Source organism: Emys orbicularis, chromosome 5, assembly GCF_028017835.1.
Source record: "Emys orbicularis isolate rEmyOrb1 chromosome 5, rEmyOrb1.hap1, whole genome shotgun sequence".
NCBI classification, from domain to species: domain Eukaryota; kingdom Metazoa; phylum Chordata; order Testudines; family Emydidae; genus Emys; species Emys orbicularis.
The window spans coordinates 97,814,869-97,842,174 of NC_088687.1; positions in this window are offsets into that span (position 1 = coordinate 97,814,869).

Here is a 27,306-nt window from a genome sequence, read left to right on the forward strand (position 1 = left end):
GGCTTTCTCATTGTGATTTTACAGTTAGCTCCATTTTAGGTTCTTAAAGTTGCATTTTTGGATAATAATCCAGACTGTCATAGATCTGAATGCTTTTATCTGTGGAGAAGACAGATAACTCATTACAGGAATAAATATTTGACTTACTGTGGATCGCAAAGTAGTATTCTCTCAAAATTAAGTTGTTCAGTGGGGGGGAGAGGGAAAGGTTTCTTTTATGTTTTCTAATGGTGTTCAGAGATGAAGACCCTCCAACATTATGGTACTATTTCTGGAAATAGTACATGTGTAATTGAAACCAGCATTCACAGGAACTGTATCATAACATTAGCCAGTCAAGAATTCCTAAGGAGCAGTATGTGTAGGTACTGGTTGTGAAAGTAGGTGTGCAGGTATTACAATGGGCCCTGATTCAGCACAGCACTGAGGCACTGTTGTGTCTTTTAATCTTTTCATACAAAAATATTTAAGAATCTCCCAGGCATGGCTGGGTCCAAATAACCATAGATTCATAGATTCTAGGGCTGGAAGGGACCTCGAGAGGTCATCAAGTCCAGTCCCCTGCCCTCATGGCAGGACCAAATACTGTCTAGACCATCCCGATAGACATTTATCTATCCTACTCTTAACTATCTCCAATGATGGAGATTCCATAACCTCCCTAGGCAGTTTATTCCAGTGTTTAACCACCCTGACAGTTAGGAACTTTTTCCTAATGTCCAACCTAAACCTCCCTTGCTGCAGTTTCAGCCCATTGCTTCTTGTTCTATCCTTAGAGGCTAAGATGAACAAGTTTTCTCCCGCCTCCTTATGACACCCTTTTAGATACCTGAAGACTGCTATCATGTCCCCTCTCAGTCTTCTCTTTTCCAAATCAAACAAACCCAATTCTTTCATCCTTCCTTCATAGGTCATGTTCTCAAGACCTTTAAGCATTCTTGTTGCTCTTCTCTGGACCCTCTCCAATTTCTCCACATCTTTCTTGAAATGCGGTGCCCAGAACTGGACACAATACTCCAGTTGAAGCCTAACCAGCGCAGAGTAGAGCAGAAGAATGACTTCTCGTGTCTTGCTCACAACACACCTGTTTAATGCATCCCAGAATCATGTTTGCTTTTTTTGCAACAGCATCACACTGTTGACTCATATTTAGCTTGTGGTCCACTATAACCCCGAGATCCCTTTCTGCCGTACTCCTTCCTAGACAGTCTCTTCCCATTCTGTAAGTGCGAAACGGATTGTTCCTTCCTAAGTGGAGCACTTTGCATTTGTCTTTATTAAACTTCATCCTGTTTACCTCAGACCATTTCTCCAACTTGTCCAGATCATTTTGAATTATGACCCTATCCTCCAAAGCAGTTGCAATCCCTGCCAGTTTGGTATCATCTGCAAACTTAATAGGCATACTTTCTATGCCAATATCTAAGTCGTTAAAGAAGGTATTGAACAGAGCCGATCCCAAAACAGACCCCTGCGGAACCCCACTTGTTATACCTTTCCAGCAGGATTGGGAACCATTAATAACTACTAAGTATGGTTATCCAGCCAGTTATGCACCCACCTTATAGTAGTTGTATTTGCCTAGTCTATTGATAAGAATATCATGCGAGACCATATCAAATGCCTTACTAAAGTCTAGGTATACCACATCCACCACGTCACCCTTATCTACAAGACTCGTTATCCTATCAAAGAAAGCTATCCGATTGGTTTGACATGATTTGTTCTTTACAAATCCATGCTGGCTATTCCCTATCACCTTACCACCTTCCAAGTGTTTGCAGATGATTTCCTTAATTACTTGCTCCATTATCTTCCCTGGCACAGAAGTTAAACTAACTGGTCTGTAGTTTCCTGGGTTGTTTTTATTCCCCTTTTTATAGATGGGCACTATATTTGCCCTTTTCCAGTCTTCTGGAGTCTCTCCTGTCTCCCATGATTTTCCAAAGATAATAGCTAGGGGCTCAGATACCTCCTCTATTAGCTCCTTGAGTATTCTAGGATGCATTTCATCAGGCCCTGGTGACTTGCAGTCATCTAACTTTTCTAAGTGATTTTTAACTTGTTCTTTTTTTATTTTAGCTTCTAAACCTACCCCCTTCCCATTAACTTTCACTATGTTAGGCATTCCTCCTCAGTGAAGACTGAAACAAAGAAGGCATTAAGCATCTCTGCTATTTCCAAGTTTCCTGTTACTGTTTCTCCCTCCTCACTGAGCAGTGGGCCTACCCTGTCCTTGGTCTTCCTCTTGCTTCTAATGTATTGATAAAAAGTCCTCTTGTTTCCCTTTATTCCTGTAGCTAGTTTGAGCTCATGTTGTGCCTTTGCCTTTCTAATCTTGCCCCTGCATTCCTGGTTTGTTTGCCTATATTCATCCTTTGTAATTTGTCCTAGTTTCCATTTTTATATGACTCCTTTTTATTTTTTAGATCATGCAAGATCTCATGGTTAAGCCAAGGTGGTCTTTTGCCACATTTTCTATCTTTCCTACCCAGCGGAATAGCTTGCTTTTGGGCCCTTAATAGTGTCCCTTTGAAATACTGCCAACTCTCCTCAGTTGTTTTTCCCCAGTCTTGATTCCCAGGGGACCTTACCTATCAGCTCTCTGAGCTTACCAAAATCTGCCTTCCTGAAATCCATTGTCTCTATTTTGCTGTACTCCCTTCTACCCTTCCTTAGAATTGCGAACTCTATGATTTCATGATCACCATGTTTACTAACTGTACACAAACACATGAGGCCCAGTTCCATATAGACGATTCTTTCTTGGGTGGTTTCTAAAAAGCTTGTGCTTGAATGCTGTCCTGCACAGGGCTGGACTTAAGCACGTCCTTAAATGTATTCTTGAATTAGGACCACAGTGAGGGTCATATAAATTCCTAGGTAGACAGAGCATTCAGTGCTGTATACTACCTGTGGGACTCCAAGAACTGTGGTATTAAGAGGTACTTGGATGTTTCTAAATTTAAACAGATCATTAATGTAAGAGTCTGCATTTTAGTCAACCAAATCAGGTTAATCAGACTGAATACTCTTCAGTACTTGGAACGTGTCTATATATCTGTACAATGCCTAGCACTTTATGAGTGCCATCATAATACAAACATAATAATACCAATATTATCACAGATACTAATACTATTCCTTAATGAAATGAAACAAAACAATACAAAATCCTATTTCATGTTAGTTAAAGTAGCAATACTTTTAACACTTAAAATAAAGCCAGAAAGGCCCATGTCATACAAAAGCACGTAGGGAGAAGAATGAAAAAAAATCCAGCTTCTGTTTTCATACTCTAGTTTCAAGCTGCAGTTATTTGTGGTGTCTTATACTTTTCAGGGACAGTTAATGGTATGGAGAGGAACAACTGTCCTCTTATAACAGAGATTAGGGGCCTAATTGTCTTCAGTGAGGACTACCTGGGCCAATAAGTGCTCACAATTGCTAGCATAACCAGGCCCTACATGGCACAGCCAAGAAAATAAGAGTCTGTTGAGAAAAATTAAAATTATGGTGCTTCTCCTGACAGCATTACACATTGCTTCCTGTATCACAAGAAGAGCCCGAATAAACTTCCTTTCCCCCAGTGCTCTTTGATTTCTGTACTACAGGTTTTGGGTTTCAGATGAAGAAATCCAAAACTGAGTGGGAGGGGAAGGAGTACCTTTACCTTCCATGTGTATAGGGCTCTAAATTATTTCCAAGCTATTGAGCAAAGCATTCTGTGCTGTTTTCTAGTGTGATTGCTTCACATTCATTGGCTTTCTTTAAGATTGATTGAAGTTGTTGACATAATACGGAACAACTGGTTATACTGTAGCAATGGTCTGTAAACTGCAACAGTGTTGTAGTACCTGGCATAAACTATATTAGAAAGTTGATTGAGGTGGAACAAGAGCATTTTTGGTAAACTATGAAGCCCAGGAGATGTATAATGTTTTGGAATGAGCTAATTTACAGAAGCCATAAATAATGTATTTGACTATATTGTTTCTTTAAGGCTTCAGTCATTTTTTTTATCTCTGCCTTCTGGATGGTTACTGGCCAATTTGTCATCAATATTTCTGCTATTCTGTATAGGGTTTGTAATTGCCATTTTTTGTCTCAGATGGGAAAGGCGCAAAGAGTTCCCACAGCTCTCCAAAGTGAATTAGCCTGCTAGACAAGCATGACAGTAAACAAGTGATGTTTCATTGACTACCGTGGAAGACTGGTTCACTGGAACCTATTTTACTGGAATCTCGAATAGCTAGGTGAATGAGGGGGGTCTAAACTGAAGGCTTGAAAAAAACTATTTGTTTTTTTTCCCCTTTATTTTTCTTTCCTGTTAGCAGCGCACCCAGGGAAACTTTGAGTTGACAACAGCCACTTTCCCCCCAGCACTGCTTTATTTTACTTTCTCCAATTAGTTGCTATTCCTTCTTCTTCTTCCTGTTGCCCTTTCTAATTTCCTGGCATATCAGTTATATTCATTTTACTTTACATACCTACAGAATGCCAAGTCAGTGCTATTTAACACTATTTACCTCTTACATCTGATTCCACCTACTATGGAACCTACACAATCATTTCCATCACCAAATAATTTAAATTACAGACACCTATGTCAGTAGAAATTTGAATTTGTTTCCATATCCCTGGTCTGGATAAGAGATTACAATAAACTTTCCTGAATAGGTTTCAGAGTAGCAGCCGTGTTAGTCTGTATCCGCAAAAAGAACAGGAATACTTGTGGCACCTTAGAGACTAACAAATTTATTAGAGCATAAGCTTTCGTGGGCTACAGCCCACTTCCTCAGATGCATATAGAGGAAGTGGGCTGTAGCCCACGAAAGCTTATGCTCTAATAAATTTGTTAGTCTCTAAGGTGCCACAAGTACTCCTGTTCTTTTTCCTGAATAGGGATCTTGGAAGTAGGAAAAAACAGGGAACACAAACACTGTGGGGGGAAAGAAATAGAGAAGTGGAAATAGAAAATATTTGCATGAAATTATATAAATTCAACTAAATTCATCCTTGGTCAACTACACTGTCATAAGTAGATTACACCAGGGATGAACTTGGTCTGTTATATTATGGTATATATATAAGGTAACCATTTATCCCTGCTTAGGTTTCAGAAGAATTTTTGTATCCCTAATGCAGGTTTCCTGTTGACTAGAAAGATTTTTTACAAATACTAAATAATTCTTCTCTTAGGGGAGAAAAAAAGATCTAACTCTTGATTTTAAATTATAAGAGAGAAAGACTGATAAACTCACATTAGTTGTGCAAACCAAAAAAATAGCTAGAGAGGTTCGTGAGCATTGTGATGGTTCTGTCTCCCTGTCTTGAATGCAATAAGATTGGCAAGATGATTGTCTGTGCTTCAGACCAGGTCAGATGTATGTGGAACTGGAGGATCTTCATTGTGCTACATCTAATGTTGCCCTCCCTAGAGGTTGAGCCTGTCACTTCCATGTAGTGCATTCTAACATCTTCTGGTCTGAAGCACAGGAGTTAAAGTCAATTCCTAAACCTTTTGTAGGTCTCCATGGTTACAATGCAGTGAGCTTCCTCTTTCTACACAGACTAGATGGGATTTAAAAAAAAAAAACACCTGAAATTGAATAATGCTCCGGCTGCAATTGCAATAACGACAAACTGAGTTGTGAACATTTTTATGCTGGCATAAACATGGAAAATCTAAATCGCTTTTAAAAAGAGAGGGTGAGTGTAAAGATAGGTGCTTATTATGCCAACCTAGACTGATGAAGTGTTCAGGAGCATGCGCAGAGGGGGTCATCAGACAAAGAATGTGGTGAGATTGTAGGAGTTACTGGAAAAAAAGATCTCTTTTGGGATTTTAAGGAAGAAACATTTTGAGAGCTACATATCCATCTGTGCAGACAGTCTGTTTTCCTACTCATGACATTTTCCTTGCAAAAAGAAAACACCATCTAGTATTTCCCTACTGTTTGAATCCTGAATCTTTGTTTATTTCAGCTCACTGCATCCAACATAATAAGCAAGGCTCACACTGGAGTTACTCCCAATTAGCACTGGTGTATCTGCGATCTGAATCTGGCCCTAAAATTAATTAATGATACTTTGTTCTTACAGTACATAGGTGATTTTCATCTTTAGATCTCAAACCAGTGTTAAAAGAACAGTAAGCACTCTCATCATTCCCATTTTACACATGGGGAAATTAAGTCATGCAGAATTTAAGTAGTTTCTTCAATATTATCACTTCTTGTAAAAAAAAATGCCATCAGATAGTTAATGGGTAAAATTTTCAGAAGTGCCTAAATGATTTAGGAGTCCAATTCCCATTTTCAAAAAAAAGACTTAGGCACTTTGGCTAGAGCTGGCTGAAATATTTTTGACAAAAACTTTTTTCTGTCACAAAAATGCCATTTTGATTAAACCAAAATGCTTTGTGAAAATGTAGTGGTTTTGATGAAAATTTTGTCAGGAAGGTTTCTCAGGTCCTTGGTGAAAACCAGAGAGAGAGAGACATACCCCCAGAATAGCCAATAGCCTGGTGATTAGAGGACTCCCCTGGGATGAGGGAGACCCAGATTCAAGTCTCCCACACCCCAGGCAAGAGACCTAAACACTAAAGTATGGAATTAGTTAATCTCTTTCACTCACTCCCATTTAATATTTAATTATTAATACAAAGTGGAACAGCTCCAACAAGATGGACTGCAAGAGACTGTGACTGACAACCAGTGGTCAGGGCCTCAGCTTTATTATACCTTCAGCATTGAAGTGCCCTCAGACATTATGCACCATGTCACTGTTATGTATGAATGGGTCATGTATGAAAAGCCCCATCTTGTGGAAACAGAATACGCTGTCATGGTGACAAGATCAATTTCCCAGAGGGAGGGAGGGAAAGTGTCTGTCACCTGCACATCGCAAACCAGGGGAAAGTTTTGTTAATGAAAAGACCTGATTTCATCCCACTCTCCTACTCCACCTTTCATGTTCCCTTTGACCAAATGGTGCTTTGCTACTTGTGAGATTATTTTCTTTGCACACTATCAGATTTAATTCTCTCCAATAACATAATAATAAAGACATGTTATGCCATATATACTACAGTACATTACTTTTTAATGCTCTTGGACCTCTTAACCTGTATTCTTTAGCAATATTGTTTCTATAGTGCATTACATCCTGTAGTTCTGTACACTTCTTATGGCATAGTATTTGACTTGGCCCACTGGAAGCTTTTGAGTCAGAGTGAGGCCTGCAGGACTGAAGTTTAAACAAGCTTTGGGTGCATGGTATATATTGGATAAATAGGTAAATGAAAGCCTTCTTATACTCATGAGTTAGTTATGTAAATATGTACATGTAGTTTACGTAAATATGTACATACAGCACATCTGGATTTTATGGGTGTGATTCTCCACTGCCCTCCACCTAGTGTAGTTATTTATATCCAGACAAAGCAAATGCAGACTGAATATAAAATGTTACCATTTTAGTTGCTAGCATTTTGTTCCTGTTTGAACAGGTATAAGTCCATGTTCATTCACTTGTCAGAATAAAGGGTGTGTTGGGCCTTCCATATTTACTGAGCTGTGATCAGTTTATTTGTGCAATGTTAATGGCAAAAAGTCCTTGGCTAGAGTTTCCAAAGTGCAGAAGGAAGTTAACTGCCCAAATCCTATTGAAGTCCCATGGGATTTGGATATGCAACTCACTTAGACTCCTTTGGACACCTAACTCACTTAGGTTCCAGTGTTTAAGTCACCTGTGCCAAAACAGAGGAATAGGTTGGCAGGCAGAATGGAAAGAAAAGTCTACAAAAGATACAATAAAATGCTGCAATTTTGAACACGGTCATATCAAACACTGCGGTGGCGGGGAGAGGAAAAAAGCAGAAATCCTCATAGCATGGTTCTAAAGCTGATGGGAGAAGACAAAATTGTAGCATCTATCTTCCCCTCAAGAACACTGAAGGCCCTCTGTGCTCCACACAGTAAAGGATTGGGGGTCATAGCTAGGTAGCTGGAGACATAGCAGGAGATAGCTGCTCTTCCTAATGTCATCTCACTGCAAACCAACAGGAAAGTTCCCATGGAGTTAGCGTTACCCTGCTTGCCTTCCTTTTTCTCATTGACTCTCAGTGACCAGGGCCTGCTCTAACTACATTCGTGTTGCTTGTCCACTTGCCAGGAAAAGGAGGTGTTGCATTCACTGTCCTAAATCCAGGAAAGGTGAATTATATCCCCATATGAGGGGTACTTATATGACCCCATCACTGCAGTATTAGAGCATTTTGCTAACGTTAATTAATTTATCTTTGCAATACCCCAATTAGGCAGGGAAACATATCTATATTTTGCAGATGAGTAACTGAGGCACAGCAAGATTAAATAATTCGCCCAAGGCAGTAGCTAGAATCAAACCCAGGTTTTCTGAATCATAGTCTAAGGCCTTAACCACAATCCCATCCTTCTTCCAGGCATTCAACAAGGGTCAACAGCCCATTTATCATCCTTTTCCTCTCTCATTGCACCATAGCACTGTGGCATGCTGGCAACCAGTTCACAAACACCAAGCAAAGAGGGGAGCTAGAAACAATGCCCAGAGAGAAGCAGAGGAGATGACATCCACATTGATCTAGAGTGTGTCTGTACAGAGAGATCTTGGTGGACCAGCAAAAAAAAAAAAAAAAAAAACACCCAGGACCACTACCAATAATTAGAATATCAATTATCATGCTTATGACTAAAAGCAGCTAAATCAGTGGGTCTTAGCAGGCCTCTGCAACAGCCTTAGCATATCTAAGCGTGGCGTGGCGCGGGGCAGGGCAGGGTGCCTAACTGACCCTCTGTCCTTCCTGATAAGAGCTCTGTTGAAATTGCTGAGGAATCTGTTTTGGAAAAACAGGAGGCTTATCTATATTTGCCCTTCAAGGTGTTTTTGTCAGGGGCCTCAAGTCATAAAGATTCTGCAACACATCTGTCTAATTAATGGTTTGGGGAAACCTCTTGCTTAAACTTTGAAGTTGTTTGCTTAACAAGTTTTTTTTATTGACGTTATTGTTACACTAACCCACTAAATAAGGGAAGAAAATATGGGGTAGGTGGACTCTTCGGGGACTCTTAATGGACACAGTTTAAGGTCCCCAACGGCAGCTGAAAGACAAGCCAATCGGACAGCTGCCAGTGTACCACTCAAAAGCCATACAAAACTTCGGTAATTATTGAGGATTGAGGGTGTTTTACTAACCTGTTGTGGACGTGTATAAGTGCTTGAGACTAGAATAAACTGTAGCTTTAAGTGAAAGCACTCTTGTATTGTACTGTTTGTGCCAGCCACCTGTCGGTCAGACGGCCGTGTCTCCATTGATTTATTTCCTGCCACCAGTTCGTCAAAACTAATAGTTACCAAGAGCTTTGGGTTGAAAGAGCTCTGGGTAACATGGCAAGGAGACTATTCCCCCCACTCTCCAGGTCTAGATGTGCTGCTGAACCCACCTCTGGCTGCAGGGAGTAGTGCTGACTAAATACAGGCCTTTGGCCTTAGACTCTGTTTTCTGTGAGATTTCTCAGGAACCTCAGAACCATCTATGATTATCCTACCTTAAATGGCTGCAGAAAGTAACAAGGCTTGAGGGGAAGTGGAAAATACATTGCCACAGCAGGAACGTAGCATAGCAGCTCTTGAAATAACACTTTTGTACCTGGCTGATATCCAGAGAAAGATTTAGAGACTCTACTGCCCCAAGCAAGATTCAATTAGAGTGCCTTCTGCTCAGGCAAAGATGGAAGAAATTGAATGATTCGGGATTCCACCTTGCCTCAAAGAAAAGATGGCAAAAAGCAGCACATCCTTATCTTGTCATACTGATAAGAGATATTTTTAATGATTAACTATTATTAATTGTATAATGCCCAAATTGTGCTAATTGCTTCACAAAAGACATGGAAATAGCCATTACCTTCAAATTGCTCACAATCTAAATTGCAGATGTGATCCCAAGACTGAAGGTGGCAAACCAAAATGAGAGGATGTTGCCCAGCACAAAGGTTACTAACAAGTGGCTAACTCAGTTTATGGGTATGCACATCCTCATGGATCTGAAGTTTTTGTTTGTTTTGGGCCAAAAATGAAACAAAAATAAAGACATAAGACAGAAAATGTTATGGAGTGATTTATTTTGGGCATCATAGAAGAAGCAAGTTTTCAGGAGGGATTTGAATCCAGGCCCCAATTTAGAAGACCTTTTAAACATGTGCTTAAGACTCATTGAAATTACTAGAATTTGTTTAAAGGTAAACAAGTGCTTAAGTCCTTTGCTGAACTGGGACCTAAATGAAGACAGGGTAGGGCTTGGCAAACCATGTATAAGGGTTGTCAGGGTGATATTTACGAAGTCACTGACTGGAAAGCAAGGAAGAAAGGGGTGTGTTTCAGCTTCAGTATGCTAAAATCCATTTGGTAGAATAGCCAATGGTCTGTGGCACTTTGCAAGCCAAAGACAAAAAAAAAAAAAAAGAAAAAAAAGCCTGATTCACATCCCATTGACTACATTGGGGTTAGATTGGGCACAAATGCATAGCAAAAAAAAAATGAAGATCATTTTTTGATGGATCATTGCTCCTTTGTGAGCAGTAGCAGAACTTGGGATTTTGCCATGGGAGTTGGCTGCTCTACCACTCTCCATCCAAACCAAAGAGAAATAATCCCCTTTATGGTGTGCTGTCCACTGCCAATTATCAAAATAAAGTACATACATTTAATAAAAACAAATTACTCCAAATATTGAAAGAAAGAAAGAAATTGTTTAAGGATAACTGGACTTATGTTTCTTACACAACATTTATAACAATTGAAAATTTATTCAGAGATGCATGTCAGGGATATGTCCCCATCAGATGCTAACATGGAAAATGTTGTCACAGAAGTCTGGTTCTTCCATGGTAGTCTAGCAATGATGGGCCCTCAGCCCTTCAGCCAAAGTATTCTGACTAGTTCTCCCCTTTTCAGAGTCCCAATTGAAACAATCAAACAATCCAAGGTCAGCAAAAGAGATTAAACAAAAGGGCAAAGAAGAAAAAAGCCTGTAGTAAATTCTAGCCATGATATTTGGCTTCTCTTTCTTCAGAGGGCCTTGGATGGGCCATGATCCACACCCAAAGTTCACTGGGTCTTCAACACAAGTTATAAGATCCATCTCTCCCCCTTTTTAGCTCAGGGGATCTAAATTCCTTTTCTGTGCAGGCAGAGGCTCTGTTAACTACCAGACCTTCTCCTGGCAGCTGGGAAACCCAACAACCTGCTCCCATCTCCAGGCTGCCTATTACTGAGTGGTGCATTCTCCTTTTAAACTCCTTCTCTATTACTGGCATGACTTGCAGGTGTGGCATGATAGGACTACTCCAGCCCAGAAGAACTCCTTACCCTCTTCCATGCTGGTACAAGATTTATGCACCCCAGCACAATGTCTTTTGGATGTCCAGATGTTAAGACACTAGCCTAGGACTTAAACAGTCTAGGTTCAATTCCCTAGTCTGCCACAGACTTCCCGTGTAACCTTGGGCAAGTTTACAAGTTTACTTAGCCTCTCTGTATACTTGGAATAAAAGCAAATCCCTACCTCACAGAGCCATTGTGAGGATAAATACATTGAAGATTGTGAGGTGCTCAGCTACTAAGTATATAATACTCAAATTTCACTATAGCAGATTTACATGAGTATGAAATTGAAGAAATGTATAAATTATATCATCCTATCCCAGTGTATTAAGTGTTGTTCTTTGCTTTACTTCTGGTCTTTTGATTGGAAAATGAATGGAGATATACGGGTATACCATACTGTTATCAGATTAATTCAGATGTCTAGGGTAAAATCTTCAAAGGAGTCTGTGTAAACCCACTGAACAAATTCAGCATGCGTTACAAACTCAGTAGTAAATATAATAACCTCATCCCCTAAGCAAAGACAAGCAGCATGAGCAGCAGCAGCTGGTGATCTTTTAGGATGTTTATTTGATCTTCTACTTACACCCCATACACACAGGCTGGAGTACAGGACTGAGTGTTAATTGGACTCGTCAGTGAGAGCTGCTGTGAGCTGTTATCTAAAGATTAACACACTGGTGAATAACAGCCAGTAGGAAAACATGAAAACACTGATTTGTATGTCTGTTTACCCATTAGGCTTAAGTCCCATTCATTTAACCTTGCTCTTACTTTGATGTACATCAGCTCCCTTACCAACACACGAACTTCTCAGGCTCCCATTTTCATGGTGTCTCAAGAGGCTCTTTCTTTTCCTGTGAGCAGGGCAACCCTGGGAGAATGTATTGAGGGAAATTAAATGGCTTTAAAATGTTTGCAGACAAACAAACTGCTAAGCACCTAAGCATCTAGTTTAGGCCTCCAAATAATTACTTCTTTTAGAGTGCTAAGTCTCTCCAGATCTATCAGTAAAAAACATCCCCCTGCAGTTTGATACTATTTGGATGGAACATTGGAATAAAGTTCTTTTGAAACAGACAGGAGTAACTGAGTCCTGACTGATGTGGACTAATGAGAAATAATGAGATACAGATACCATAATCTGGTTAAATGTGGAACCCACAACTGAGGAAATTAACCCCAACTTCCCAGCAGAGTTGTTTCAGTGAGGATCTCAACTGGCACTAATACCCCAGTATGCTCTAAACCTGAGAGTCAGTGTGAGAGCCAAACCCCTTCTACAGCTCTCAAGCCTCTCAACAAGAAACCCTGACTGGAAACCAGAGTCCTGACCTGCTCCCTATCTCCACACTGGAGGAAGGAGAGATTAGATGAGGGGAGCCACAAGCTGTGTGAGATGTAAGGACAAACCCCTCATCACCGTGCTCAGGACAAATGCCCAGGCAACCCACTAGGTCACAGGGCCTGCAACTGGACTCTTTCTAACATATGAACTACACTGGAATCCACCACAGGGGACAACAGGAATCAGCTTGAACATCCACCCCGCTCTGCTGGGCAACTTCAGAGAAATCCACACACTGCGGTCCTCCAGAAAAATATCCAACCTAATGTTGGATAGATGTACTTCATTCTCTCATACGAGCTCTGTGGAGGCATATTTAATTCCTGCATGGGACATCACTATGTCCCTCATCATCTTACTATACTTAGCAATTTCCAGGTTCATGGCTTTCCTGGACCAGATGATATCAACATCTGTTCATCTCCAACCTCGCTTTGGAAGTATCTCTGACCAGAGCAAGGCCACTCCAGGGAAAAGGGCCCTAATGGAGCCCATATCCTTCATTCTAAGTATCAAATCTGTTTTGTTATGCCTAAATCATTCTCCTCCAAGAGAGTAGTGATTACTTCTGGGAAGCAGTCTCAGAAGGATGGGGAGTTGGAGGGGCACCAAATATAGTGTTTTCTGGTCATGTTTTCATGTAATAACAAATAATTCCGATTTTCATTTAGCATCTTACTCATGAGAAGAATACATATTTACAAATTAAACAGATGCCAGCTTGGCAGGAGACATTATTTCTGGTAAGCTCTCATACTGGAAACCTTGTCTACCATATTTTTAGGAAAAGATCTAATATGTACTAGACATATTTAAAAGCATTAAATAGGGATATCATTCTTAAAGGTGTTATTGAGGGGAACTCAATAACAGCAAAATCTTATCCCATAATACTGAATGCAAATACGTGGTCTCACAGAACGGCTGAGTTAAACTCTCTTACTTTAGGCCACCATTCAGTACGGAACTAAAGCACAAACCTCACTTGAAGCATTCTGATATATTTAAAGTTAGACAGGGACTTTCTCCTTTGAAAAGTGCCAGAATGGCATCCCTTTTGACTGAAGAACAAATATAGTGTTCATATCAGTTTTTTCTCCACATCAGTTCAGTCCTTGGCCTCTTTATTTAGACTTACAAAGGTGCCATTGATGCTGCCGAGTTTGGGATGTTGACACTTGTACATTCAAAGCAGAATAAGACTAACTTCCTTCACATAAATGTCTTTTACCCACATAACTGACCAGAATAGAGAGAGGGAGCAAATTTATTAACAAAATTCTTGATCAAAAGGTCATGGCAGGAGAGTTTGACTTTACTGGTTTATAACAAAGCCATTCAATGACCCTGGATGTGCACAATTATAACCCAGGAAAAGGTACTGATGGATGTCAAGACATTACACATGAAGGTTGGTGGCATTTCTAGAAACAAACCAACAGCTGAATATGGCATTCTCAGATGAAACACAGCTAGAGTTTAGTGCTACATATTGGTCCCAAAGACACAGGAAATAATGATAAAGAGAGAAATTAGAAAGAATTATAAATTAAATTAAACTATATCAGGGAATACATCACCACATGGCACATGTAGCTTATTGAGCTAAGGAGAACTAATGTTCATGATTTGGTTCCTTACTGAATGGTGGCCTAAATTAAGAGAGAGTTTAACTCAGCTGCTTAATGAGATCATGTATTTGCATTCAGTGTTATGGGATAAGATTTTGCTGTTATTGAGTTCCCCTCAATGACAATAGTGACTAGTGACAATTGTTATAACCTCAGAGTAACTCATGGCAGCTCTGCTCCATTATCACAAGAAATAACTCATGGGCTTAATGCATCTCTCAGAAATATCCAAACATAGCAAACACATTGCATTATCTTAGTATTCCATCCATTTTCAAACAGCTGGAAGAGGTTAGAGTATTGCCTCTTTGTTAGGAAGACTAATGGACAGTAGCCAATTAAGCAGTCATTGATTTCAGACAGGAGTTGTCAATAATATTAGGCAAGGCATCCTCACGGTGCTAGAATCCTATTTAAATCTTCTCACAAACACACCCTGGGGGAATGACATTTTCTTGTATTGTGTGTGGGGAAAAAATCCAAATTTAGCAACGTGTCTCAGCAGACTAATTAATGTATCTGTTAGACTTCCAGCTCTAGCACTGCTGATAGGATTAGCACTTTATGTTTTGTGCTGAACAACACACTTTTGGCTCTTGTCCCTGTATGTATTGAAAGCATTTGCATCTAGCAGGGGAGGGCAAAAAGGATCCATGTGGGTTTCAATGGCCTAACAAAAGAGATTTATCTGCTAGCATTATACAAATCACCTTAAATGGGTTTATCCACAGGACAGCCTGTGGTTTATTGTTTCTATGATCACCAGTAGGAGGCCACATTGTAGAGATTATTTGGGAAGGTTAATGAAAGAATTTCATAAAAAATCAGAAACAACAATCAGAAAAAAAATAGCATAATGAAATCCCTGGCAATCATTTAAGACCCTAGTTGCCCAGCTTCCAAATACAGGCTCCAAATTCCTTCATCAGTGATTATCACAATTGTTTTAGGTGTAGAAGAAAAGTGCAAAATACTAGGATGTTAATTAGGTATAAAGTCTGAGATGTTAACAAACAAAGTAAAGAAAAATATATTCTAATTTCACTTACACCAGTGTAAATCAGGAATATCTCAACTGCAGTCAACAGAATTAAAGCAGTGTAAAACCAGTGCAAGAGGAGAATCGGGCCCTTAATATCTTCATCCTTCTCTAAATGAGTATTAAAGTGTGTAACAGAGATCAGCACCACCATGTTGCATGACAGACACATGACAAAATTACCGGATTTAGTGACGGACATTGGCGGGGGCAGGAGGGGGCTCCAGGCTGAGGGGGGGATTGGGGTGTGGGAGGGGGTATGGGCTCTGGGCTGGGAGTATGGGTTCCGGAGTGGGGCCAGAAATTATGGGTTCAGGGTGGGGGAGGGGGCCCTGGGCTGGAGCAGGGGGTTGGGGTGTGAGGGCTCCAGCTGGGGGTGTAGGCTCTGGGGTGGAGCTGGGGATGAGTGGATTGGGGTGCAGGAGGGTGCTCCGAGCTGGGACCAAGGGGTTCGGCGGGCAGAAGGGGGATCAGGGCTGGGGCAGGGGATTGGGGTGCGGGGGTTTGTGTGTGCAGGCTCTGTGCAGCACTTACCTCAAGCAGCTCCCGGAAGCAGTGGCATGTCCCCCCTCCAGCTCCTACACGGAGGTGCGGTCAGGCAGCTCTGCGCGCTGCCCCATCTGCAGGCAGCATCCCCTGCAGCTTCCATTGGCCGCAGTCAGGGCCGGCTCCAGGCACCAGCCGAGCAAGCTCGTGCTTGGGGCGGCAGATTCTACGGGGCAGCATTCCACCCAATCCTAGGGTGGCACGGCCGCTTTTTTGTTGTTGTTTTGTTTTGTTTTGTTTTGTTCGCCAATCCGGCCGCCCTTTAGGGGGCGGCGGCACGGAGGAGGGGAGCGCCTTGCTGGGAGCGGGCTGTGCATTCCATCTGCCCCAGCCGGTGCCAGGTCTGTAGCAAGCCTGGCAGGGCAGCCCGCGTCCTTCCCTCCCCGCCGACCGGAGTGGTGCGGAGCCCTCCTGGCAGGTGGCGCGGCGGGAGGGACTGCGTGGCGAGCGCCCCGCTGAAGCCCTTGCCGCCCCCCTTCTCTCTCTCCCCCCGCTCCCGCCCCCTCCCCCGCGCTAGCCTGTGTGAGCAAGTGTTGTATAATTTATCCCTTTGCTTTCAGGCGTAGCTGACATGGAGACTACTCACCACCAGACTCTCTTAATCTGGGATTGCAATGATTCGTCGTGCTACACTGCATACAGACTACTGAACAAACTATTAAATACACAAAATAATGCACCTTTGCATCACTGAAAGATCTGGGAAACTATACAGTACACTGGCTATATCTATCCTGCCATATCTACAATACATGTCAACCATTTTTTTCCTCATAACTCCATTTTAATGCTTGAATTATGGTAGCATTCCCAGTGGTACTCTCTCTTTCCATACTTTACAGTCAAGTTTTCCTCCTCAGTTGATGGGACTGTACCTTTTAATATTCAAAAACAAGCAGTTTTCACTACAATGAAGATAGAACAAGTGAGGTTAAGACGTTAGTGTTTTGGCTAGGCACAGAGGATACCTGAGGCACCCTCCCCTGCTGCATGTAAAGCTTGGTTAATATTTGCTTGTGTTTAAATAAAATAAATATTACACAACCTTCAGTCTGCCTCTCTTGACTCAGTTTGCCTGATCCTACAGGAAGTCCCATCTGGAAATGTAGCTGAGCAAGAAGAGAAGAGGAGAGGTAGAATATTCTGTTACCTGCACTGAATATGTGCATGAGTTGAGAAGAGATGGTGGGAAAGAAATAGAAATTCAGTAAGGAAAAGGGCAAGAGGAGGTGGGGAAATGTAAAGTGAAAATATACCCTAATCTGTGACCAAAAAACCATTCTCCGGACTCTGCGATAGGAAATTTATCTTCTTAAGAAATTGCATTATGTAAATCATTTTGTTGTAGACCTTTTAAATAGCCTGTTTTTATAAAGTTGATTATCCTCGGGTGACTTGGCACTTCTTCAGATGTCCTCTGAGCCTGCACTACAAATATTGTAATCCAGCAGTTCTCAATTTTTTCAGAGTGGGGACCTTATCTTGTCTTATGGTCTACCTCCTCTCCATACCCAATCTGACAGAGAACCACCTCTTCCATTCAAGCGGTGCACTCCCACTTCAGTCCTGTGACTGAAGAGCATCTCCATGGCAACTACTGTAATTGCTTAGAAATATTATTAGAAATATAATGTAGTTTTAGCTGTCTTTAATGCAGTTTAACAGCTGAAAAGGAAAGCTAGCACATGTAGCTCTCTACGTCAGGGTCCTATGGAAGGGTCCTTAGGGAAGTTCTGTTGTAGTGTATTGCTTATCTTTTCTTGGGAATATTTTTATGGTACTTGCTTCGGACGTTTTCTCTCTTTTCTTATTTTTTATTATTTTTCTTACATTTAGAAATGATGGTGAGTTTTAACTTCTCTTACTGCTACTATTACAGACAATAGCTCATAGTGTTGCAAAAGGTGTGTTTTTATAAATCTGCCTAAGGAGCAATGTTGATTTTTAAGAAAAGAATAAGCTGAAGCTACAAGAATAATGGGCATGCAGTGAGCCTAGAAGACACAAACCCCACATATTTAGTATGTTTTTACACTTATAATCCTCTTAGAAATAAAATGTCCATCCTTGTTAATTTCATCCCACACCGCTTGTCTGTCTCTCTAAGAGAACAAAACCCAACACTATTTCCATTTATTTTACTTTTCTGGCAGGATTGTAGCAAGTGTGACATGGGTTTAAAGTAAATTTATTACATTTTTCATAATAAAGTTAGAGAGTATGAGTTGTCTGCTGTCCTTTGTACCTAATATTAATTACAAGTAAGTAAGGTGAGGGGAAGACTGTGAGGTTACAGAGATGGCTCTCCCCAAAGGAGCACATAGTTGGTATGTAGCCAGTAAATCTGTGAATTGCAATATGTGGATTCACTCAGAATATTCCCAGCAGCCCTCTTTCACTAATGACCCCTGAAGCCATAGACTAGCTGTCCATTTGTTCCACCACGAGAGAAGACTAAACATAGTGCAGAGGTGACAGTCATTTTGCTGAAGATGTGAATTTCATCCACTGTTTATAACACCCTTTCTGTTCCTTTGTATTTTTGTCTACTTAGCTCAATTAATGTTAAGCTTAATATAGATAATTAGAAATATTAAATGAACACAAAATATGCAAGTGAGTCATCCCTATGACAATTGTATTTATATCAGCGATAACTTACCATGTAAATTGGTTAAATGAGAGACTGTGCTGTCAGGATTCCTCATATTACACACTTCTTTTCTGTTTACATGGCAGACGTTTGGATTTACTATTAGCATATTCTGAAACAATGGTGGGGACCAAGCAGGAAGGAAAGATTTAAATAGCTCTGTAATCCTCAGAAGAGAGCAATAGTAGTTTTCAAGGATGTGAATCTTGAGGATTTATAAACTCAATTTGGAAAAATAATAAAGAACAAATAAGTCACATTCTTATTTATAAATGTCTGAGAGTGTAAAGGGGGCTTGAAGTTACATTAACATCCAGTTTAAGGTGTCCTTAAACTACCACGCAATGTAAAGCAGTGTATGCATGAAAGATAATCAGGCCCTGTATCTTTTCACTGAATAAAAGCTGAGTCCGTATTCACCCTCACTCAAGGGACATGCCCACCAAAGGATAAGATCTGTATTCATCATTACTTCAGGACAGCAGGACATTAACATTCCCTAGAAACTGCTCCTTCCTTCTTAGACTTGCAAAGAGACTTCAGCTTTTCTTTTTGGAATGAAGACTTCAGCACAGTACCCTGTGCTCTCGGCTTCTGGAGAATTCATTGCTTTACAGATAGAGAATTGTTCTGCAACTGGTGGTTCATTCTACTGAAGATTTTGCAGGACATTACAATCACATCCTACCCAACCATCAGTATAATGGCTATCAAATCAATCTTTCCAAATGCATCATTCTCACAGCTCATCTCTCAGAGAAGGATACAAATTACCTGCAATAGATGGAACATAAGTTGTAAAAAGTTAGAATGCAAATTGGCAGAAATCATGCTCACATCCATATTAGAGGAGAAATACATATTACCATCCTTTCTGGATGAGTTGCAGAAAGTATCACTCACTGAGGCTCTGGAAAAACTGGCAGAGCTTTGGCATATGAACTGCAAGCTGTCTCCTTGCATGTCATGGCTAGTGAAAGAAAGTGGAAACATATTGGATCAATTACTGGTTAAGATTGCTAACTAGCTGCTCATGAGAACGTGGGATACCAAAATCCCTCAAACATATGGCCATTACTCAAAAAGCCATGTTTGGATAATCTTGTCAATCAACATTCAATCTCTAATCTTCCATTCTGGGGAAAATATTGAGAAAGCTATGGCAGGATGACTTAAGAACATAAGAACCGCCATGCTGGGTCAGACCAAAGGTCCATATAGCCCAGTATCCTGTCTTCCGACAGTGGCCAATGCCAGGCACCCGAGAGGGAATGAACAGAACAGGTAATCATCAAGTGATCCATCCCCATTGCCCATTCCCAGCTTCTGGCATCAGTTTCATTTGGAGTCTACAGATTTTTTTAATCCCTCTCAGTCTATCTTTTAGCTTTGGTATAGCACAGTTATGGCACTGATCTCACTGACAGATGATCTGTGTGGATTGGACAACAACTCTACTCTTATAAAGGGCTGCACTGCACAACATAGATGCTACAGTAAATACACAATGCATTTGGCCAATTGATATGTTCCCATTAGAGCTGGTCAGAATTTTTTTGACACAACAATATTTTGAGAAAAAAATGCTACTTTTATTGAAATTAGATAATTTGAAAAACGTGTCTATTTCAATGAAATCATGTTGGGGGGGGTGGGGAATGAAGCATTCTGATACTGTTGAAACATCCTGTTTTGACATTTTCCGAATGGAACATTTTGGTTTTCCATTTTGAAATGGCTTTTCAAAACAAAATGCATTGTGGGTTTTTTATATAAAAAAACAAAGTTTTAAAAAGGTCTAAATCAGAACAAATGTTTCAATTTTACTGAAAAAAACCACACATTTTGATCAATCTGAAACAAAAGATTTTCAAAAATTGTTTGGTTTTGTTCCATCTTGGAACAGAAAAAAATTCAAACTCATGGAATTTCCCCAAAACAGACAATCCAGTCCAGTTTCTGTTAGGTACCACAACTTATTACACCAACTCAACAGTTACACTAACTTCCTAGTCATCACATCACTTCAGTCTTTAACTCCTGGGTTCTGGCTGTTCTGCTACTGCAGCTGAGATCAGTGGAGGCACTCAACAGCCATGGTGTTTTTAGTGGTAAACCCTGAAGGCTGAAATTTAGTCAGCTAGTTGGTCTAATAAAGCCCATTTACTGGGCTCCAGGACGTAGTGAAATGCCTATCTTTTTTTCTGTAGCATTTTTCCAAGGGTAGAGTGGATATGAGGGAAGCTACTTGCTGATGCTCATTTTAACCTCTGAAAGGTAGTAGATTCTATATTATGGTAAGGAATAGCTTCTCAACAGTTATGCTTTTCTAGTTAATAATGTACATGCTCCCAGAACATCGTAGAAAAGGATGTTTTACAAATCTAAAAAATGGATGCATTTTGGTAACAATGTGGGTAACATGCACTGTGTTTTTGTCATGCTTTTTCCTTATGAATCTCTAGTCTAGGGCAATTTAGAGATAATATTGTAGTAGTTATCAAAAAGGGAAATGATAGCATTGATAAAGGTTTGTAGGGGGGGAAATTAAAGCAATAAAATGTATGAAGCCAGAGTCTGATACAATTCAAGTAATAATAAACAAAACCCCTTAGTGTGAAGTACTATATATTTATGATAGTAGGGAAAAAAATAGTCACCATTCACAACAAAGTTTGATGTTCTGTTTCCAGCAGATTGCATTACAGATTTGGTACAATCTTAATTGAATCAAATAAATCACAAAATATTTTCCTACTGCTTTTACAAATTCCCAGAAGGAAATACAAAAATTACAAATGAGAATATATTTATTATTTGTAATTTTAATTGATATCATTTAAGACACAATCAAAATGTCTATGGTTGGGAAATAGTTCTCAAATAGGCACCTTATTACATAAAATTAATGTACATGTCAATGATTGTCTGAACCTGGAACAGCTTTCTGGAAATAGCAGTAGTGACAAGACTGACAGTTTCCATGACAATAATGTCAATGGACCATGTGGGGCAAAAGTCCTTATTTCTGAGATAATGCTAACTAAGATCAGTATGGATGGTGTACATTGCAAATCAGTGCTGTCAAGCATGTTTTTCCTACATTCTGCTAATTACTTGCTAACATTTATTAATTATAGGTATCTAATAAGAAGGAATTTTGTTGTGTTAAAATTCTAACTCAGATTTTTAAATGATTCAACCAAAATAGTGGTTTTATATATAGCAACTAAGGTCACTGAAGTGATGTGCCTATATAGAAAATCTCGGGGGCTGGAATGGTGCTAGAAATGTGACAAATCAGTATCCAAATGCTGGCTGATACATTTTCAAGAGAAGCATTAAGCTCCTCCTTGTGGACTCTCGATTTGCCAACTTTTACCATTAAAATCCATAATCAATTGGAAACTCAGATAATGTGCTTTTACTACATGACGATGAGTGATGTAGAATTGCAACTACAATAAATAATAATATATGCACCTTAAGGAAGCATTTCCTGAACTTTTGAAAGCTTGACTCCCTTTCAAGAAAATGAAGCGAATCCCACCCCCTCTGCATGTGCCTGTACATGCACTACAAGAAATGCACATTTTGATACTATTGCTGGGTTATTTTTTGAAAGACTTGTTAGTAGAGCCGTGACATGAAGCAGTCAGACAGTGGCTATTCTTTGCAGAAATAACAGGTTGGTGGTTGAAGGAAATAATTCTTGTTCCTTCATACTAAAATTCTTATTGTAAGAATTCCAAAGTAAATTATCACTGGCTGCTTCTGAAAAAAAATACAAACCTGAGTCTTTGCATGAAAAGAAGTGCTTTGTTAATATGAGGAGACAACCCTTCCTGCTTAAACAGAGCAGCATCTATTGATATATTTTCTAAACACTGAGGAACCACAGATCTGACTGTTTCCTTTTATTTTTGATTGTTGTCATCAGGGCCGGCTCTAGGTTTTTTGCTGCCACAAGCAAACTTATCTAGTTCTTTTTTGAACCCTGTTATAGTCTTGGCCTTCACAACATACTCTAGCAAGCTTGACTGTGGAATAAATTGGGCCTTAGGAATTAGCCTAAAGTGTGTGCCTTACTGTATATTTCAATCTCCTTCATTCAAATGTGCCCCAATTGTGCAGTGAAACTCTGCAGAGTTGAAGGGTCTGTGCTAACATTTCAGGGTTCAGGTTCGTATCTAGCAAGTGACGTGACTCTCATTACAGTTACAAGATTGCCATGAAATGGTGCGACCCCTTTCATATTTCATACAGACTATTTTTATTTTGTTGCATTCTTACATTGGACATTCTAGAATGGTTATATTATACACACATCTAACAGCAGTGCCACAGCTGTCACTAATGAATTAAACTATCTGATACATTTGTGGCCAAGGGTAATCCATTCAGTTACCTCTGGACCCCAGGAACATGTAATATCCTGAATAGTTTATGTGGCTGTCTGAATGACAATAGTCCTTGTATTTATAAAGCATTCCCCAGACACATTCCCTAGCTTTGCCTCACCAGTTAATGTGATTTGCTGATGCACAGCTAAAGTGAGAAGAGAGATAACTAGAGTGCAGGTGGAGGAAGTCTAGCAATGAGTCTAACCTATTGTACAATAATGCTTTAAAAAAAAAAAGGTCTTATGCTGTGACTGAGAGTAACTATTTAGGAGGCAAAAAGATTTTGTTTGCATGCACCATAGAATGTACGAAGTCCAAACAGCAGATCTGTTCTGAGTGGTGGATAGCATGATTATTCCCAGCCACTTGGTAATAAAATCAAGATGTTTCTGCTATGAGGAATTTTCCTTTTCCTTTGTGTATTAAAAGCTACCAAGATCTAGACTGAGTTGTTTGCATCCATGATGGCAGAAACTTATACTCAGAGAGCAAATGAAGTCTTTTGTGAGCTTTGGCCACTGTTGTGCACTGAGGTACAGGAGCTGTTGCAGTAACTTAGTTCCATACTCTGTGACTGGGATCTATGCCCCACTTAGTTGCTAAAGGCCTCAGGAGAAGTACTGATCCAGTGTTAGTTAATATTGTCAGTGCCTCTGGTATGGAGGGTTCTATCTTGCTGTTCCTCTTGGGCCTTAAGAAAAGGCCTGGGTCCTTCAATATGGTCCTGATATTCATCTCTTAATTTATTCAGTTGTGTGTGTTTTAATATATTTGTGTTAGTGCCTGGAGCCTTATTACAAGCAATTTAAAATATATATAGAAATAAAGTAATAAAATAGATAAATCCAAATAAAATCTTTCAAATTCAAAGTTTCAGAGTAGCAGCCGTGTTAGTCTGTATCCGCAAAAATAACAGGAGTACTTGTGGCACCTTAGAGACTAACAAATTTATTAGAGCATAAGCTTTCGTGGGCTACAACCCACTTCTTCAAAGTGGCATCTTTAACTGAAAGGTGTAATATCAATAGTAACTAGTGAACTTCATATTGATAACACAGCAAAGGAAGCTAAATAACATAACATACTACCTAAGGTGAACAATAATTTTGGCTCACTAATGACTTAACATCTGCTTGATGTAAATGATAGCTTACAACAGCTTCTGCTTTCTACTTCTTCCTATGTTTGACCAATTTTAGTCAAATTATGACCCTTTTCAGAGTATCTCCATCAACAATGTGGAAGATACATGGATCTGGAGACCTTTGATTGCTAAAGGAAAGAAGAATTCAGGAAGATAATTAATTAAGTGCAGATGGTCAAATGTGAAACTAAAATTAAACTCCTGAGGAAATTGCAGTGTAGACTCCAAGTAGAACTGGTCAAATAGTAAACAAACATGAAAATATGATCAAATATTTCCCTGAATTATAATAAAGACCATGGTTCACTATGATTCATGGTATCATTTTATTTACTTATTTATTTGGTTACCTAGTGCCTAGGAGCCCTAGACATGGACCAGGACCCCATTATGGTAGGTGCCGCACAAATAGAACAAAAAGATGGTCTCTCTCCTGAGGACCTTACAGTCTAAGTATAAGACAAAAGACAAGATGGATACAGACACACTGATGGGGGAGTACAAGGAAACAATGAGACCGTATAGGTCAGCATGTTAGGAAGTAGTCTTAGCACACCAGCAGACCAATCATTGTCAAGTTTTTTTTGTAGGCATCAAAAGGAAAGTTTTGAACAGAGATTTGAGGGAGGGTAATGAATCTGTTTTGCAGATGATTATGGGGACCACTTCCCAAGCCTATGGAGCAGCATGGGAGAAAGCACAAAGATGCTCATTTGAAAATTTAACAAGTAGGCAGTGGACGCTGACTTCATGGGCTGATCAGAGTTGGAAGTTAGCAGCTCGATAGTAAATCAGAAATGATAGATAGGGTAGGGATTGACCGTGAAGGTGATTGAAAGTGAAGATAAGCAGCTTATGTTTGATGTGATAGAGAAGAGGAAGCCTGCTGAGGTATTCCAAAGAAATGGGGCATGGTCAAAGCAACAGACGAGAAAAATGAATGTGGATGTGGATGTGATATGGGCATATTTTTCATTATTTCAGATTTCAGATCACCACTATTTGTTAAAATAAAATATGAACATAGAAAATTTTACAAATATTAACATCTCAAAATCGGCAACAACATTTATTTGTTGTTCTCTTATTTATAAAGTTTCAGTTGCCCACTTTGGACAATATAATGTAATCTACATAGCCAATAGCTCAAATAATCAATCTTTAGATCAAACAATGTCCCTCCAATAAATAGGCTGAAAATAGTTTTTTTTTACAGATTAGTTGTTGAATATGTAAGATTAATAAATATATTTGCAATAATCTGGATTGGTCTGTCAATATTTTATCAAAAAAGGCTACAATTGTAATTCATTATTTATAATAAACCATTGAATGAGTTCTGAGGATAAAATTTGTCACACAAGTGTGTCCTGCCTTCTACGTGACCCCCCTCCCAATTCCCACAGAAACTGATGCAATTGTATATAATCTGAGAAGAGCATCAATGATAAATATGTAATAGATGTTTGCTGCAGTTGTTTTGTTCTCATTTTCTTCAAATAAATGTTACAGCTTTCTCTCTGGTTCTCGTATTATTCCCTGATCAAAGAAATGTTGCTGCTTCTGCAATTTGTTTGATGATTTTCTATCGCCTTAAGCTGTTCAATAGAGGTTATTAAATCATTTAGGCCCCAACTCAGCAAAGAATTTAAGCACATTCTTAGCTTCAAGCATATGGGCAATCCCCCTGAAGTCTGTGGGACTGTATGCGTGCTTAAAATTTCAAAAGGGCTTTACTTTTGTGTCTCATCAGGAATGTATCCATAGGGGATACCATACATCTGTGGCGAGAATGGACCTTTCTAATTATTTATGAATTTCTGAAACTAACTGTCTTGTTTCTCCAGGAATCCCTGTAATGATCGTGTTTATAAACAGTTGAGTGGCTTCACGCTGTCCTTCCCCAGTGAAAAGAACATTAATAACTAAGGCCTCCTGGCTTGCCATTATAGTTATCTCCTCCCTTTGATAGTAGGAACAAGAAAATAGTTATCATAATAATATGGTGCAGTAAAATCAACTGACTAGTAAATTTGACTATGTAAAATGATTTTTCTTGTTGATCCTGTATATATATTTAAATGTCTCCACAGCCTTTCAGTTCCAGTGCAGCATGAATATTATTTTGCCTATGAAATTGAGAACTCATACTAAAACAAAGTTTATTGAGTTGGTATCCAAGTGAAAATGTAATTAGTAACACAACTTCTATAATGACCCTAATATCTGTGCATAGTGCAAAATGCTTTTTGATGCAATTTATTACATTTTTTACTGAGTGCATAGTATTGCCCTAACTATAATCAACTTGGTGAGTATTTCAGTTATTATTTACAATGTAAGCTCAAGGCATTTGATTACTATATATAATCAATACTGATTATAATACTTTATACTAAACAAAATTAACTCTACAATGGCAAACTCTGAGCCATACGTTTTTAACTTGATAATTTATCATGGAGGATATTTTCATTCTAATTGCATTTGGTTTCGAAGGAGACCCCTATTTTTCTCATAATATGGGTCTGCAGGCAAAATGGACTTTTTGTATGGGTGCCTCCTCATTTCCATAGAAAGGAGCTCAGCTGTCCCCTCTAGTCCTCAACAAGGTGCTCTGCAGCTCTAGGGTCACTCAGCACTTAGGGAACAGAGTGGAGATTAAGTCAATTGAAAGGACATACGTTATTCTCTCTGGCCCTGCAGAGATTTCCCATGTTGTATTGTCTTCTCCATAGCTCTCCCCTTTCCCTCTTCAAGGGCTGTATTCTTTGTCTATGCGAAGGGGGAAAGAGGCAAACTGCATCCTCTGCATAAAGAAACCTCCATACCTGGGACTGTCACAGAGGTTTCCTGCTATGGGTTTATCCCAGGACAGGTCATTCTCTCCTGGAGTAAGGACAGAAGCATACATAATCCAAAAGCATACACATGAGTTTTTACTCTGCACCCTGTAAATATACTGCACGTGAAGCAAACTCAAAGCTTATCAAGACAGTGTCCTTAATAGCTACTTGAAAATCAGTTCCTCCTTTACATAAACTAGTTTAAATGGTCTTGTTTGAGCCTGATGGTAGCAGTTCCTGTGTTATAGCATACACAATTCTTTATT